Source organism: Caretta caretta, chromosome 1 (assembly GCF_965140235.1).
Source record: "Caretta caretta isolate rCarCar2 chromosome 1, rCarCar1.hap1, whole genome shotgun sequence".
NCBI classification, from domain to species: domain Eukaryota; kingdom Metazoa; phylum Chordata; order Testudines; family Cheloniidae; genus Caretta; species Caretta caretta.
In genome coordinates, this window is record NC_134206.1 from 275,792,748 (window position 1) to 275,804,910 (window position 12,163).

Below are 12,163 nucleotides of genomic sequence, written 5' to 3' on the forward strand. Positions count from 1 at the left end.
TCCCTCCTCCCAGCTTTTGAAAGTATCTTGTCTCCTCATTGGTCATTTTGGTCAGGTGCCAGCGAGGTTACCTTTAGCTTCTTAACCCTTTACAGTGAGAGGATTTTTCCTCTGGCCAGGAGGGATTTTAAAGGGGTTTACCCTTCCCTTTATATTTATGACAATATGCCTTTTCATTTTTATCCTTTTTAATATACCTCTTCTTTGCTCACGAAAGCTTATTCTCAAATAAATTTGTTAGTCTCTAAGGTGCCACAAGTACTCCTTTTCTTTTTGCGAATACAGACTAACATGGCTGCTACTCTGAAACCTCTTCTTTGACTGGAGATCTTGGGGTGGGGGCTCGTGTCTCAGTGAGATTTTTATCATGGATTTGAGCCCCACTTTATTTTTTAACTTTATATGTTGGGGTGTAGTGGAGACGTAGTTTATAAGTCATTGTTGAAGTTACATGCTTCTGCCACGCCAATGTAGTGGGATATTTGATCATTCTTATTTAAACTTTTTAAAATATTTTTAAAAAATGTTAGATTTAGTCTGGAATATTTCATATCCATTTAGATTTTATGCATGGAACCCAAACTTTGGTATTAAAGTCCCATTACGTATCCTGTCTCTTTTAGGTTGCCTTTACTTGCGTAGAAAACTTCAGTGCCCATTGATACTTTCCTCCTTTATAATGTGATCTAGAAGCGCAGATTTATACAGACCATTTAACTTGTACTGGTGTAACCTCTGGGTTGGACTTCTCACCAGAAGATTAGAATTTGGTTTCTTTTATGGGTGTGATGGTTACTGCCTTCAGGATCTCAAAGAGTTCTCTCATAGTTATGATGCACACACCTCCTACTTTTTCTAATTAAAAAAAACCAGCCTGTGCTAGAAATGTGAAGGTATTGTTCCTTTAGAGCGTGGAGGCTGAAAAGTAGTACCTGATTACCAATAAAGGAACAAATAGAAGGTATGGTCTCTTAAGGCAATAGGCTACTTCTAGAAGCAAATTGCTTTCCATTTCCTGAGCAGGTGAGAAATAGATAAACAAATGCTATAAACATAAACAATGTGTATAGATTTTGCTCCTACTCATGTGTTTTTAATTGTACAAGTAAACAACGCAATGGTACTCAGGGCTCTGTGAAAGATACTGATTTGTGTTGGTCTTCAGAATAAATTTAATTCATCTGTTCTCCAAAAAGATTCTTCTCCTTAAACCTTAAAAGAGTTTCTGATGTTCTGTATCTGGGCCCCTTTCACATTGAGGAATATTAATTTGGCCTTAAAATATGGCCATATGAAAGAGAACACAGTAATGCTTAAGACATGTATGACTGATAGTTGTAGACTTACACAGCAATGAAATAATAAAGCTTGTTATCAGTTGTATTAGAGGTCACACTGGAGGATCATAATGAGTCCTAATGATCTAATTATCAAGATTCTGCAAGACTTCATTTTCTGCTCCATGATATGTGATTATCTGTGTCACATACTGAAAATAATAAGACGGCAATTGCCATTCGAAAGAGATTCCAATGTCATTTTCCACTTCATTTCCTCTTAATAATAATAATAATAATAATTATTATTATTATTATTAATAATAAAAACTTCTACACCCTTTTCCTTCAGGCACCCTGTAGAATTAAAGCAGTAGTAATTTAAAATGGCAGTTTCATTTGTCAGCGTATATTCTATTTCTCTTCCTGGAATAGGGTGTAACAAAGAGTTGTGTTTCAAATTATTTAATTAATGTGATGTGGTAACGAATTTTAAAGAAAACTTACTACTTTGGGAGTGTAGTTTGGCTAAAATCCACCTTCTTCTTGAGGACAAATGCTGCAAATGAGATGTAAAAATATTTTTGAACAGTTAAGCAAAAGTTTTATGCTACACAAATATATTCCTCTCTGTCAAAGCCTTCTGGAACTAGTGGCTACACAAATATAAAATAAAGAACAGATGGCAGTTTTTGTCTGGGGGCTCATAGCCCTTAATAGACTGCTCAAACAAAGCTTTGAAAGGCTCCAAGCCTTTATAGCTCAGTTATAAAAGAAATATATTTCAAAAGAAGAAAATTGCATCACAATGACCATGTTAGTTTGTTACAAATCCTATCAACATTTACCACTACACACACACACATTCTCTCTCTCTCTCTCTAACTAAATTAGGAGAGGAATGGAACATGAAGAGAGAAACATTAAAATTAGTAAATAAGAGGAAAAGCTATAAGTGGTGTTGAGCATCTTCTGTTCCCCTTGTTTTTTCCTAGGGAAGTATTTTCCCCACAAACTACTTACCTGTGTACTGATGTTACTAGCATAAGTTGAAAAATATGTGTCCACAGCTGTACAGCAAGCTCCATTTCTCAGGAAACAAAGGGTCACTGCCCCCTTCTATGATGTATATCTATTCCAAGAAGAATATAGGATTGGAAGGGATCTCCTGGGTCATCAAATCCAGTCCCTGCTATAATTCCATTATATAATCCCATTCATCAATTATCAAACTACATTTGAAAACTTGTTAGGTTGTTTGCCCTTATTACTCCTTTTAGAAAGCTGTTCCAGAACATCATTACTCTGATGGTTAGGCACCTTCTTCTAATTTCTAGTCTTATTCATGACCAGTTTATACCCACTTGTTTTTGTGCCAACATTATCCTTGATCTTAAATAGCTCTTCTTTCTCCCTGGAGTTTACCCTACCAGTATATTTATAGAGCACTATTGTATCCCCTCTGTGCTTCATTATTCTGGAGGAAATAGAAAGTTGCAGCCAAAGTTGTCTAGAAGTGAAGTTTGCATTACCACTATGAGCCAGCTTCTTCATGTGGTTTACCTTCTGTGGTCTGGTAGATTTTATAATATAATTAACATTATTTAATTGGTCAGACTGGGGTTTCCATGTTCCCCAATGGGGATGCATATGAGCATCTAGGATGTAGGGGTCCCAAGGACTATAATTAGGAAAGTATCAGAGGAGTAGCCATGTTAGTCTGTATCCACAAAAACAAGATACATCTGAAGAAGTGGGTTTTTTACCCACATAAGCTTATACCCAAATAAATCTGTTTGTCTTTAAGGTGCCACCAGACTCCTAGTTGTTTTTATAGTTAAGACCATAGAGAAGACATCAGTGCTAGGGAATTAGGAAGATAGCACGTGAAGGAGCTAAGGGGTGGGGTTGTGAAGTGGATTTCCCAGCTACCATCCCTGCCCAAGTCACATTGCCTACCCAGTTTCCAGTTGCAATAACCAGCCTGGTTCCCTAGTCACTGCTTGCATAGTTTCCATGATCTCTACATCATTATCCAATGAATTTTAATGTGTATTAGTTTTGGGGGGATGTGGAGGGGATATGTAAAAAAAAAAAAGAAAAAGAAAATGGAACTAGGCAGCAATACAGGGGAACTGGGCTAAGAACTATAGCTGGAGTGGTGGACAGACCAAAGAGACCCGGGAGTTAGCAGGGAGTCCCATTGACCAGCCCTACTCCCAGGTCCTGTTTGTCGTAGCTTGAGCCTCCTATATACATTGTAAGGTTTACCAACATCAGTGCATCCTGTCCAGTTCATCACAATCACACCAAAACACATAACCTTAATTCTGGCCTCACACTCTTATGTACAAATAACATTTTACAGACTTATATGGGGAACGTATCTTAATCTGGTTGAAATCAGAGTTAAGGTTGTACATTTAAGTGTGAATATGAGAAACTGGGGTCCTGGTTTAGGAGTTACACAGGTGTAAAAGTGAAGTAAGAGCGGTGAATCATACCCTGGATGTGTGCAGTGTGGGTGGTTTTACACTGGAACTGAAACTGAGCTTTTGGTGAAGCTGTTGGCTCTGATTTTCTGTTATGCTGGAATTAGCAACATACTAGCAGTACAAAGCATCCCTAAATGTCAATAGATCTAGCCAATGAACAATTACCACTGCATAAGGAATCCTTAAATGACATAGATCTGTCATCACAACTCTGTGTCATCACATCATTCACTGGGCGCTCTGGCTGCTGGCATAGGGGTTGGGCATGGGGAAAGGGGAATGGGGCTTCCTTATACCTTTTTGAAATGGTGTCCACGTCTGAGCGCTGCAATCTGTCCTGGGGATGACCCAGCTTCCTCTGTAGCTCAGAATTAGGGTACATAAGGAGGATTTAACGCCCCCCTTTACACCTTCCCTCTCAGATTTATGCCAAGAACTCCACAGCCACATTGGTGACATAGTTCCGAGATGTATTTGAGTGTATTGGTGGTGTTTATGTGGTTTATTTGGAAAGATGTGAGATGAAATTGGTGTGTATATTAACATTGGATTAACTGGTAATTTCCTTTATATTTGATTGTGTTGGTAGGTAATTAGTTAACATTTTTGGTAGGGGAATGTCATTATTTAAAAAAAGTGTTTGAGAGGTTATTCCTAATCCCAATGTATATACTGTAAAATGTGTAATTTAAAAATATATAATGTATATAAATATAGCTGGTTTAAAAATACTGTTCTTGTTATTCTGACAATAGACTCTTAATTTTTTTTAAATGAAAAAAGATGACAATGCAGGGGAAATAATCCTATGTACTATGGACAGACAATATATTTTCTGAACTTTATTGTTTAGTTTACATGCTCATCTGTAGGAATGTATAAGACACTAAGCCTAGATAAAGAGTAGGGCTTAATATGCGAAATGCAGGAAGTCATTTATATTGCTTTAATTAAACCTCATTATGTTTCAACACTAATCGTTGTCAATACTGATATTTCTAAGTCAAATATTTTAACTCCTTTGTTTTTCATTTTTCTGGCAGCATGCGTGGGAAAGATGGTGAGTAATCTATCTGTTTCTTGGCAAAGCTTAAGGTACCTATGTTTGCAAAAAGTAGATTATAGAGAGAAGACGTCCTTCAAATCAAAAATATAATTTTTAACTAAACAAAGTTTGTTAATTATGATGAAATGCATAATTATTTTCCTTTACCAGCTTGTTTTTAATTATGTCTGTCAAATATTTCTAATAAGAAAAGCTATAGGTGGCATGATGACTTGATTAATATTCAGCTAGGACTTGGATTTGAAAATATATTTAAAATCTAAAGTTCACCCCATAGGAGACTTCTGATTGTATCTATATCATGTTCAGTGGAATTGGAGTCAGAGGGCCCATGTTCCCTGGAGAGTCTGTTATTGGCTGGACATCAGGGAATGAGTGAAGTTAGGGTGGAAGCAACTCAGTCACATGGACAGAGAAATATACAGGGTTTAATAAAATTCCACTTGTTCGATTTAACTTGTATTTAGTTTCACTCTTTGTTAATGAAACAGTATCTTGGAGGTTATGTGGCCAGTGTCTTGGGGAAAGGTACAACCTGCAACATCATGCTCTTTTTGATACATATCCTATTAAACACAGAAAAATGTTATTTGGACAGTCATGTGAAGGGAAGGCATGGTTTGAGGATATAAAAAAAGACATAAAAGCTTCTGTCATGAATATTAAATTGAAACACTTCAAAGAGTTTTCTGAGATTAGTCACTTTAGGGTCCCCCCCATTACTGTTAACTCTATTTGATTTAGCAAGAATTCACATTCTGTGGTTTTTTGCTATTATGTCTGTGCAGAACTACACCACTGTCTACAGTATCTAAGCAGTAGCCAAGGGATCCTGAATTTTTTCAATCACTCCATCTAAGAATCGTTACCTATGTTCCGTCTGAACTATAGTGGAGCATAGGAAAATATTATATCATTATTGTTGTGATTTATGGAAGATGACCCTAGTTGTCACCAAGCAATTACTAAAACAATGACTAATCTCTGAACTGGGTACGTTAACATAACAGATGACCATACATGAGGCAATATCTTGTAGACTGACTGCTGCCCCAATGAAGCAGAGATTCACTAAAGGGAAATATGCAGGTTTTCTCAATATTATTAAATGAGATACAACCTACAACAGCCCTTCTTGCAGGTATTTTAGGTTCCATACTTGTAATAGTCATATTGTGGTCTATCCATTAACATATATACATATTTTTTAATATATCTTTCTCTTTTATGAGGGCTCTTCCAAAGACAAATATAGTATTAATGGAGCTTGTTCCCACCTCAATTTTTATTACATTTGCAATAATTTATATCATTACTCTATCATCTGAAAGGTGTGTAAGTTAACTGTACTTTCAGAAAAGCATTTCTTCCTGCTGTTGTTGTATTGTATTTGTCCCACTTGTAGCACCATCATCATGTCGTTGTCATAGCAATGTAGAACACAGCTCTCTTCTCTTAGAGCTGCTTTTTTCTTTCATTAGAATGCAACTCTATTAATCATAACTCTGGCAGTTTAATGCTTGGATTGCAGCATAAAATGTAATCTATTAAAATCTGTTCCAGGCAGTCTGAGTCAGGCACTGAAATATTTATTACTGTTTTCTGCATTTTTGGCTTAAAGGAAACTGTATAAAATAAATAAATAAAGATGCAAAGTTGATATATCTCAATGACCAGTAGATTGGGGAAAAATTTATAGGAGTATCCCTCATGTGATATATGCCGTGACAAGTAAGTTCTGTTCACTGCTCTTGCATTATACCATAGACACCAAGATTTTGTGTGTCCCTTACTAGAATCACCTAATCACACAAAGTACTTGTTTTTCTTCCCCTCCCAGAAAATGAATATATTGACGTCTAGAATCATGGCACCAATGCTTGTTGAAATTGTTTGCCATGTCAAAAGCATGCTGCTGACTCATGATGTTAAAATGTGCCTCTTTTTTTTTAAAAAAAGTGTGCTTGTGTGTGCTGTGTAGTATGTGTGTGACATATACATTTTATTACATATATATATATATATATAATTTTTATAGATATATAGATAATAATATATATCTATATCTTTCCTTTCTTGCCCTTCAAAAATCGGTGCATATGGTGCTCATAAAGGGCTTCAACCAATGCCCATTGAAGTATAAGAATTCACAGAAGCCCTAAAAGGCTATTTCAGGGGTGCATTTTTATTTCTTTATTTATTTGCCTATGACATGAACCAGTGTGTACAAATTAGCATATATTATCAAACAGTTGGTACAAGTCAGGAGAACCCCAAACCTTTTTACATGATGTTCCTTCACTCCAATATTTGAATACTAGGGAAGTATCTTATTCTACCGTAACTTTAAAAAATTGTTCCTTTGGGCCCAATTCTACTACTTGTCCACTGGGTAAATAAAGATGATTAAAGGAAGCAGAACTGGGCCATCAGAGAGGGAAGGAAGGAAGAAGAACGAATTTCGCTCTGTGTATACCAGTGATGAGCTTGGACCATAACATCATATTTAAACCCCCTTTCTTCCAAATTGTGGGGGAAACTTGTATTTGGATTCAATTTCTAACCTTGGATTTGAAAGCCATCTCTAACTTAAACCTCCCATAGTAAAAGAAATGTACATTAAACAGATTGCCTAAAGCTCCTTGTTACTGTGGGGTTATTACTTCTTGAACAGAAGTGTAGTAAATATAAAAACTGTGAACATTCCTGCATATAAACAAGATATGCTCAGCATAGTTAGTGTATAACACCTTCAAGAATACAACATGAGCAGTGCTTCTGGTCCTCCTGAGCCATCTGCCTGCCAACTCCGTACATCTCTTCCCTTTGTTACATCTCACTACTGTGTGAAGACAGAGCTACACAGAAAACAATAGAAATGAAAATAAACATTAGAAATAGATCTGCTTTAAAAAAAGGAAAAAAGCCAACAATAGCAGCAAACCTTGAAGGTGAGACAAACTGAATCAGCAATAGTATGTACTCCCTTTTCTTATCAATCGTACACAGACAACCTACATAATATATACGCGCTAGTAATATCAAACACATCAATTTTATTTCCCTCTGAATGCAACTTAATAAATACCATTATCACAATATGAGGATATTGCCTATACACAGTCCAGCTAGTGATTCCAGTCCTATAACTGCTCAAAGTAGTTACTCTTTCTTATTTATTGCAAATTTCATGGCATACATGGTACTTTGAAAATATAGCCACTGTCACCTCTGTCTTGCTGAGAGAGCCAAGATTATAAAACAATGGGAGCAGGAGGAAGCCCTTAGAGATCAGTAGTTGTTTTGCCATTGACTTGAATGGGAGCAGAATTGGCCCCAATGTCCTTAGTCTAAGGTAGAGCAAATTGATAAAAGAATATAAGTAGAATAAATATAGTGTTAAATTGTGGCCCCATTTACATTAATGGGAGTTTTGCCAATGACTTCAATAGGTTCAGACTTTCAACTATAGATTTTGAAGCCATGAAGAGCAACTTCACCATGTTTCTAGAAGCTCTGAAAACTGCATACCAATTCTACAGAGACTAACATATAGCCAGGATGTGAGGAATATGGTGCGTATAGGAGGGTCTCATAAATAAATTAATGTAGGCCATTTCATCTTCTGCATCTTTCTTTTCCATTTGGTATAGTATATCCCATAAAAATGAAAATTTCATTCAATATTAAGGGTGCACAACATGTAGGTGAAGCAATAACATCACTGATGTCAGCAGCAGCAAAATCTGCTGGTGCAATTGAGCCCATTTCCAGTTGTTATACAGATAAGGAACATATGGCTATATAAAGCCTTTTCTCATTACCCTATAGTGGAGCAGAGCTATTGAAATCAAGCTATGTCTATACCAGTGAGATTTTTTTTGCAACAGAAGGTTGACAAATATATGAAGTTTTCTTTCACGCAAACCGTATTCTAAAGTTATATAAAAGAGAGGCCTGATTATGCAAAGTGCTGAGCACCTTCTCTGAGGTGCAGAGCAACCTCAAGTTTTACTGAAGTTCATGACAGTTAAATGCTCAGCATTTTGCATGATCAAACGTGAAAGTGATGCTATATTAATCTAGCAACTTTAATAATTCTTACTTGCTGATATCACTGCAAATCATTGGCCTAGAAACCTGTTCTGCAGCCTCCTCCCTGAAAAACCTGCTTTTTTTCCCCTTTGCACTGAAGCCTGAAGTCCAGTAAATCTTATGCATGAGCTGTAAACTTTGCAGAAAAAGAGTGTTCTGTGGATCTTGTGGCTGAAATCTACACTTGATCTCTGAATAATCTGTGTAGCTTGGAGAAGCAGAAGTGTCCTTATTTTGCCCCTCAGATGGCTGGGTTAAAATATATATTTTTGGCAGGAACTATTTTTCTTTAAGGCATATTAATGGGCTGAGAATAGTTCATAAATATTCTGTTACAAATTCTCTGTTAAAATTCGTATATATAAAACCAATTTACTTCAGAGGTAAATGGAACCAACTTATTAATTTCTCACTTTTGCTTGTGTATGTGCACTCTCTGATGCTTTATTTGCAAAATTGTAGTAACATTAATATTTCTATGTCTATGAAGAATTATTAGTTTTGTTGCGTAAAATAAAAGGCATTATCTTGGGGTCTAGTACTGTTTCTAGAATAATGGTAATTTAATACTTACTAGGCCTGACTCTGTTCTCACACCAGTGAGAATTAGGATGAGTTCATTGAGGATTTAACTGAGACCAGAAAGAGGCCCATTAGATCTATCTATGGCCCAGATCATCAGCTGTTGTAAAGGCTCCATTGAACTCAATGAAACTCCACTGATCTGCACCAGCTGAGCACCTGATCCATTGCATGAGACACCAGCCCTATCAAATTCATTGGGAGTTTAATCATTGATTTCTGTTCGTCAGGATTTGACCCATAGAGTTTAACAATGAAATGTAACCAAGGTTTGCAGGCTAGAAGGATAGAAACTCATCCTTCCCTAACCTGCTGAAAATGACTATTAAAAAGACATGCCTACATTAAAAATATTGAGCTATTTCAGCAGAGGATTTGGACCACTACAGGCAAATAGCCTCTTAGGGTGGGATCCATGAAGGTATTTAAGCACCTAATTCTCAGTTCTGGCTCCACTGCAATCCACAAAACTCCTGCCGAATGCTGTAGGCACCTAACTCGTAAGTTTTTCAGAGCACAGTTTCCCGTGACACCTATGTTTTTCCTCTGAGCATATATACTGCTGTTTATCGATAGGTTTCCAAATGCCTGTCTCCAATCCAAGCCCCATAATAATCCAATAACCAGAGGAAGACAGGGGTTCAGCCACCTAACACACCTGAAGGACCTGATCCGGAAGGTGGCCTTTTGAGCACACCTGAGAGATTGGGTCCCATACAGAATGGACGAGGAGGTGGTGGTGGTGGTGGCCCAGTGGTTAGAGCACTCACCAGGTTAACTTCAGTACCTGGAAAGATAATGGAGCAAATAATTAAGCAATAAGTTTGCAGAAACCTAGAAGATAATAAGGCGATAAATAACTGTCAGCATGGATTTGTCAAGAACAAATCATTTGAAACCAACCTAAGAGATTTCTTTGATAGGGTAACAAACCTTGTGGATAGGGGGAAGTGGTAGATGTGGTATATCAGGTGCTTTAGTGTGGGTTTTGATACGGTCTTGCATGACCTTCTCATAAACAAACTAGGGAAATACAACCTAGATGGAGCTACTATAAGGTTGGAAAACTTAATTGGTTGGAAAACTGTTCCCAGAGACTATTTATCAGTGGTTCACAGTCAATCTGGAAGAGCATATCAAGTGGGGTCCTGCAGGGATCAATTCTGGGTCCAGTTCTGTTCAGTATCTTCATCAATTATTTAGATAATGGCATAGAGAATACACTTGTGATGTTGCACTCCATATGTTTTATGGAAATATGCTTATGAGTGTGAATATGATGTAACTGGAATATGCTTTATGCAAAAAGGTCTTTTGTAAGGTATCATAACAAAGGTTATAGCCTACTGAATATATTCTTTTATTTGAATGCATGTATCATTCTTGTATCTGAAGCTAGAAATATGAAGTATAACTCTGAGGTCTTATTGTAGTTATGCAAAATGTGGGCCATTAATGGTGGTTTAGAATCTTGATGGCTCCCATTGACTAGGGCAATTCGTTGTAAATGGTTTATTTACCCACAAGCCTTCCTGTGTACGTGTGGGCCAACCCGGGAAGAATGGAAATTAGGGGTCTTACAGTGACATGTGACCATGTCACATGATACTGGAATCCATCTTAATCCTTGTACTTTTCCATTGATGAGGCAGGGGTGGGAACAAGCACAGACAAAAGATTCCTGCCTTGTGCCAAAGCTACAAAAGGGGGTGGAGCAGGACACAAGGGGATGCCAGTCATGAGAAAACTCCCGCTTACCACCTGAGATGTCTTCTGGAACTAACAAGGACTGTACCGGGGAAAGGATTGGGCCCAGACTAGGAAGGAGTCTAGTCTGTGAAATAAGCTTATTGGAACATCTCTGAGATATTACCTGTAATCAGTTTCTTAATGTATAGGCTTAGACTTGCATGTTTTTGCTTTACTTCGTTCTGTCTGTTATTACTTGAAACCACTTAAATCCTACTTTTTATACTTAATAAAATCACTTCTGTTTATTAATAATCCCAGAGTAAGCGATTAATACCTGGGGGGAGCAAACAGCTGTGAGTATCTCTCTATCAGTGTTATAGAGGGCAGACAATCTACGAATTTACCCTGTATAAGCTTTATTCAGAGTAAAACGGATTTATTTGGGGTTTGGATCTCATTGGGAACTGGGTGTCTGGGTGCTGGAGACAGGTAACCTGCTGAGCTGTTTTCAGTTATGTATGCATGGACAAGACCTGGGTCTGTGTTGTATCAGGCTAGCGTGTCTGGCTCAACAAGACAGGGTTCCGGAAGTCCCAAGCTGGCAGGAATAACTGGCTCAGAGGTAATCTCAGCACATCAGGTGACAGTCCCAAGGGGATCTCTGTGGCTGAACTCGTCACAACACTTACCGAGTTTGTGGACAATACCAAGCCGGGAGGGGTTGCAAGTGCTTTGGAGGATAGGACTGAAATTCAAAATGATCTGGACAAACTGGAGAAATGGTCTGAAGTAAATAGGATGAAATTCAATAAGGACAAATGCAAAGTACTCCACTTAGGAAGGAACAGTTAGTTGCGCACATACAAATGGGAAATGACTGCCTAGAAAGGAGTACTGTGGAAAGAGATCTGGGTGTCATAGTGGATCACAAGCTAAATATGAGTCAACAGTGTAAC

General features: G+C 37.4%; 1 long non-coding RNA gene across 1 annotated transcript in view; it reads left to right on the forward strand.

Annotated features, from left to right (window-relative positions):
- Nucleotides 1–12,163, forward strand: part of LOC125630586 (uncharacterized) — a 217,377-nt gene that overhangs the window by 99,059 nt on the left and 106,155 nt on the right. The window contains exon 6 of the long non-coding RNA XR_007354707.2: nt 4,816–4,832. This is a non-coding gene — a long non-coding RNA (uncharacterized LOC125630586). The remainder of the gene's footprint in view (nt 1–4,815; nt 4,833–12,163) is intronic.